At 44.3% G+C, this 6324-nt stretch overlaps 1 protein-coding gene across 1 annotated transcript in view; it reads left to right on the forward strand.

Annotated features, from left to right (window-relative positions):
• The window catches only part of PTPRT (protein tyrosine phosphatase, receptor type T), a 1137038-nt gene that overhangs the window by 466090 nt on the left and 664624 nt on the right, over positions 1–6324 (forward strand). The gene's annotated exons all lie outside the window — the stretch shown is intronic.

Genomic DNA, 6324 nt, shown 5'->3' on the forward strand with positions numbered 1-6324 from the left:
TTAGATAACTCCCCCCCCCCCCCCCAGTGTCTGTCAGCTTCCTTAGTAGTGGAAGGGCTGAGGAGCTTCCAAGAAGACGGTAGTCCAGCTGTCTGATCAAGAGACTGGGGGACAAGATTCTTGTGTTTTAGCAGGTCACTTTTGGAACCTATTGGATTCAGTGCTTGCCTCCGCTTCCCCATCTATGGGTAACACTTACCTATCTATACGGTGCTGTGCCACTTTCATTTATGTTCGACATGGTTTGAAACACTTTTGTGAATAGAGCTGTAGAAGTACAACAAAGTTAATTTTAGAAATGGGTTTGCTTGTGTCGAGTTTTGTATACAGGGAAGATTTAGACCTGTTAGTGTATTCCCTTTCTCAACATATTACATCCTAGAGGGCTTTCAGCTCCACAGCAAGGAACATTTAGAGCCAAACTGCTGAAAGGTTAAGGCATGTTTCTCTATCCTGATAATATGCATATTAACACATTTATGCTGGCATATACCATGGCTCCGGGTAAATAGGATGGCATGTGGCTGGCTAGGTATTTAATCAATTACCTGCATAAACTTGCCCATTATATACCCCAGCTTGATTACATGAACAAGAGTACTTGTTATGTGTTTGCATTTGGCCTCCTATGATTTTTGAAAGCTTGATCATAGTTATTATGTCTCCTTTTGTTTTCTCTCTTTGTTTTATCATTGGTGATAGCACAATTTTGCTTGTGCTACCTAGGAGATATTCTTGAATCACCCCTTTCCTTAGTTTTAGAACAGACCTCTCCTTTGCATCAACCTTTGTCTTTGCCTGCAAGTTAAGGTCAGAGTTGCATAGTATGGAAGCAGTACCAACTTCCATTAAATCAATAATCCTGGTAGTTTAAGAGCCTAGGTATCTTCTGTGCTTGGAGGACACTAGGGGTGTTCGAAATGGGCCCTATTCAAATCAGATTGGTCCCAAATCAGGGACAGTGATTCAATTCACTGATTCATATCACTGTCCCCAATTTCATTCAGCTGAATCCGAATATGAAGATTCAATGCTGAGTGCTTCTGGTCCACTTCTGGGTCTGCTGCTGAGCACTCTGGGGACTGCCCCCCCTCCCCCCGCACTCTTATGGGATGCTCCATCCACCCCAGCATCACAGCATTCATGAGCTGCCTAGTACCTCGAGCTATGTAAAAAAAACATTTAAAGCTGTGTCTATGTCCGAATTGCCGAATCTTTCCAAATCAATTCAGAGGGTTCCGATTTGATTTGGAGGGATTAAAGGGTTTTGATTTGGAGAGTTGGGGATTCAGCCACAAAATCAGGCAGAATCTCTGCCCAATCAAATCTGTGACTGAAGCTTCGTACAGCCCTAGAGGGCACACCAAATGAAAGTTATACTGTTTAAATTACAGTGGGCACATCTACACATGCATGTGAGGGCACAGTTTAATGCGCCTGAATTTTCTGCTCAGAAAATTCAGGTGCATTAAACTGTGCCCTTACATGCATCTGAATGTGCACCTGTTGGGAGCAAATTTACTCCCATTGAGAGCAGTTCCATCTAGATGCATAGATTCATAGATTGTAGACCTTGGAAGATCATCGCGTCCAGCCCCCTGCACCAAGCAGGAAAGGCAACTGGGGTCAGGTAACCCCAGCAAGGTGACTATCCAGTTTCCTCTTGAAGATTTCCAGGGTAGGTGATTGCACCACCTCTGGAGGGAGCATATTCCATAGTCTAGACACCCTAGCTGTGAATATGTTTTTCCTAATGTTGAGCCTGAAATGGTCTTCAAGGAGTTTGTGACCATTACTCCTGGTTTTCCCCAAGGGTGCCCTTGTGAACAGTTGTTCACCAAGCCCTTGATATACACCCCGATGTAGCAGTAAGCTACTACCAAGTCCCCTCTCATCCTTCTCTTTTCCAGGCTGAAGAGTCACAGGTCCCTCAGCTTTTCCTCGTATGGCTTGCAGTGCAAGTCTCTGACCATACAGGTGGCCCTTCTCTGGACTCTCTCAAGGTTTACCACATCCTCATTAAAGTGTGGCGCACAGAATTGGATGCAGTACTCCAGCTGCAGTCTCAACAGTGCTGAGTAGAGTGGAAGAATCACTTCCTTGGTTTTGATGGAGATGCATTGATTGATGCATGCCAGGGTATTATTAGCTGTGCTGGCTATGGCTTTGCACTGCCGGTTAATGTCCATACTGTGATCTGTTATTATCCCCAGGTCCCTTTCATTTGTAGTGCTGGTCAGATTGGCGTTGCCAAGCCTGTAGGTGTAGAGGGGATTGGTCATCCCCACGTGAAGCACTTTACATTTCTTGATGCTGAACTTCATCTGGTTCCAATCTGCCCAACTTGCCAGCCTGTCTAGGTCCACCTGTATCTGCAGCCTATCTTCAAGCATGATCATGCTTTCGCATAACTTGGTGTCATCCATGAACTTGGCCAGTGATCTCTTCACCCCCACCTCCAAATCATTGATGAAGATGTTGAATAGGACTGGACCAAGCACTGACCCCTGCAGGACACCATTGGCCACTTCTTGCCAAAATGACATAGATCCATTTATTAGAACTCACTGGGTCCTATCCCATAGCCAGCTTCCTACCCACCTGACTGTCTCACAGTTAAGCCCATAGTCCTCCAATGTTTTTCATGAGAACATGATCAAAAGCTTTTTGGAAGTCAAGGTATACAATGTCAACCTCCTCTCTCTTATCCAGGTGGTGAGTTACCTGATCATAAAAGGAGATGAGATTGGTAAGACAAAACCTGCCTGTGATGAAGCCAAGCTGGCTGTTATTCAGAATCCTACCTTCTGCAAGCCTATCACACATAGACTCCTTAATTAATTTTTCCAGCATTTTCCCTGGGATAGAAGTTAGGCTAATTGGCCTATAGTTACCTGGGTCCTCCCTTGTCCCATTCTTAAAGATGGGCACAACATTGGCCTTCTTCCAGTCCTCAGGGACCTCTCCAGAGTGCCATGAGTTTTTGAAAGAGTTTTGCCAGGGGTTTCACAATGACTTTTGCCAGCTCCTTCAGCACTCTTGGATGAAGTTAATCTGGTCCTGCTGACTTAAATATGCCTAATTTTTTTAATTGATCACATACCAGTTCTATGGCAATAGTAGGAAGGTAGTCATTTCTACCCTGCTCATTCTGTACCCTATCTGGCATGATTTTTCCCTTGGCTCGGTGAAATACTGAAGCAAAGTAGTCATTCAGGAGATCAGTTTTCTCCTGAGTGTTGGTAACCAGCTGCCCTGAGTTGTTGAGCAATGGCCCGACACTCCTATTTGTTTTCCTCCTGTTCCCTACGTAGCTAAAGAAGGACTTCTTGTTCTCCTTCATTCTGTTGTTAATTTTAGTTCAGTCGCTGCCTTGGCTTTTCTAATCTGATCTCTACAAGTGCAGGCCATTACTGTATAGGGCTGCTCCTTCCCTGGTCTGCCCCCTTGCAGCATCCAGGGGGAGCTCCAGGCTCCCTTGGGTGCCAGCCCTAGGCTGGCAGGGGGTAAGGAGGCTGGTCCAAGTCTCTGTGGGGCAGGAGACAGCTGTCCTAGCTCCTGGGAAGGTGCCTGACAGCTGTATGGAGATCAGGACAGCAAAATGTAGGTCTAATCAGGACGGGTCCTGATTTCCAAATGGCTGGCAGGTAGCATCCCATCAAGCCAGGACAACTCTCCCTGTGGCCCCCGTTGCCTATACTGACTGGGAACAATTTGCATGGAACAAATTGCTAATTTGCTCCTGGCCAGCATCAACATGTGCGCTTCAGTGCTTTAGTTTAATGTGCCAATTTCTATTACCTGTATCTACAGGTACTAGAAAACAGCTCATTAGAATAATGTGCTGCACAGTAATTGCTGTGCACCTGTAGATAGTGACACTTTTCTATGCATTATATTAGTCTGTTATGCTGTAAAGCATCTCATATAAATGCACCCAATTAGTGCCAAGGTCGGTAGTTTCTATGATGCAGGCAATGACCACAAACTAAGGCAGAATTGATTTGCACCTTATAGAATAACCAAAGTAGATTTATTAGCACAAGCTTTTCTTGGCTGGGGCTCACTTCATAAGGGGTTTCATTGAGCTTCAGCCCATGGAAGTTTGTACAGATCTACCCTGTTTCTTACTTAACTTCAGACTAACACAGCTAACTATGGACACATATACATGTGCTCTGGGGTGGTGGGCTGGGGCATTTTAATTAGACTGGGTATTGGAAGCCGCTCTAATTAAAATGGCCACAGCATCTCCTGTTCAGCATCCCATGTTTCAAAATGGTGTGGGTGGGGGGTGTTTTAACTAAAGCTCATTTGATGAACCTTAGATAAAGTACCCCTGCTGCCATTTTGAAATGTGAGGATGCTGCATACATGAGACACTGCAGCACGCTGGAGCGTTCTGATTAGAACGTGCCAACAGACTTGATTAATTGAGTCTGCTCTGACACATTCTAATCAGAACGTGTCGGAGCACTTGTATAGGTGCCCAGTGTCTCTAACAAGACCAAGGCCAGCAAACCCATTTCATCCTAGCCTAATCTTGATTAGGCTCTTTGGAAATAAGAGCAAGCCCTGCCCCTCAGGTTCTGATTGCTGACTACAAGGCAGGGATGCTGATGCGGAGGAGAATACTCAAGTACTTAACCATAGATTATGAAGAGCTTTGTATTATAGTATTAAATGTAAACTGTATCCTTTCATCTTCCAGCATTCAATGAAAATTGCAGGTGCTGTAGGCATAAGAGTGGACAATCGTGCCATAGGGAGAAAGTGAACAGTTTCATGTTTCAGCTGTTGAGGTATCAGGCTCTATTTCACTCAGTTAGGCACTTGTTACCATACCTGAACCTGGATGTGACCCTTTTTTACAGGCAGGAGCACACTCACTCGGGAACATCCCGCCTCAGGTGCTGCTGTCCTGTTACTCACACTTCCCAGTATCAAAAAAACAGGAAGGATTTAGTAAAATCCACTGCAGGTTTCTTTATGTTCTATCAGCAGCACATCGTCAACTGTTAATCAGGTGTTTTTCAAGTGACATGAAACAGTCAATAGCCTTGCTGATGTTAGATATTAGAAAGGCTGATTGAATCCAAGTGGGAATGGAATTTTATAGCCATCATCATCTCAGCAGCCTTTCCCTGGCAAACTGGCCTCACTTAGCTAAGATTTTCACACCAAGAGAACTATTTTTACGCAGCAGATGAATTTTGCATATTCAGATACAGATGGAATCTGTCTCTCCTGGAAGGCATCCGTAGAGAAACTGGGAGAGCTGTGGTAAAAGATGTGTTAGCTCAGAGGAACTTTTTTTTCAGGGGGTGGAAGTCTATCAACCTTGAAAGAGCTGAAAGTCTGCTGGCTGTTAGATCAGGGAGAAGCTGTGTTGCATGCAAAGGAACCATTTGTATATGATTTATACACTGGCTCTGATCTGACACTTCAGGGGTTAAGCAAAGTTTAACCTGTTTAAAAACATGTAAGCCACACTTTAGGCTCTTGCTGACTTCCAGGAGTTGATTATGCTTATAAGCGTAAACAGTGACAAAGTTGAAGCTTTCAAGTTTTCACTTACATTTTATCATATTTAATTTTTGCAGCCACCTGTTTATTACCCCCAGCATGTGGCCTATTATAAACTCCTTCCTATGCACTTCCTTGGTTTTAACTGCAGCAATCTATGAAATATGGACTCCACTTAATTCTTTTTAAATGCCATGCAGGACACTTTTACTGCTCTAGCCAAGAAGAAAATGAGTGGCAAGGAATTTCATGCCACACATGGTAGGAAACATGAAAAAAATCATCAGATGCTGATCACAGAAGAACAAGTGAGGCAGGAATTTCTGTAGAGGAGGCTATGCAAAAGGCAGATAACATTCTTCTCCTGAGTAGACAGACAACAGCAGATGGAAACAAGTTTTTTTTGTTCTTTTAATAACTGGATAGGATGTTTTAAAAAATCTGAACCATAATGGAATGCTTTGATGTATCGTCTTGTGGGGTTGGGGACATCAGCAGAATACAGAGAACAGCACAAAGGGGCAAAAAAGATGATTGGCCCCTTTGCTACACAGGAGACATTTAAGTGAAAGTGTTGTTTTGTGAGCAGAAGCAAATTTGTCATTTTTCTTGAAACCGCATTAAAGTTCCCATTATTGTTCCATGTTACTAAAATGCAGAGTCTCTATTCAATGTACCCCAGACAGAGATGACTTGAGGAGGGTGCAGAGCCCAGGGCAAATCAGCCTGTGCAGGGCCCTGCCCCTGGACGCGAGGAAGCCGGTGGCAGATTCGGCAGTGGGGGCGTGGGGGAGATGA

Source organism: Gavialis gangeticus, unplaced genomic scaffold (assembly GCF_001723915.1).
Source record: "Gavialis gangeticus isolate Ggan-Ray unplaced genomic scaffold, GavGan_comp1, whole genome shotgun sequence".
Lineage (NCBI taxonomy): Eukaryota > Metazoa > Chordata > Crocodylia > Gavialidae > Gavialis > Gavialis gangeticus.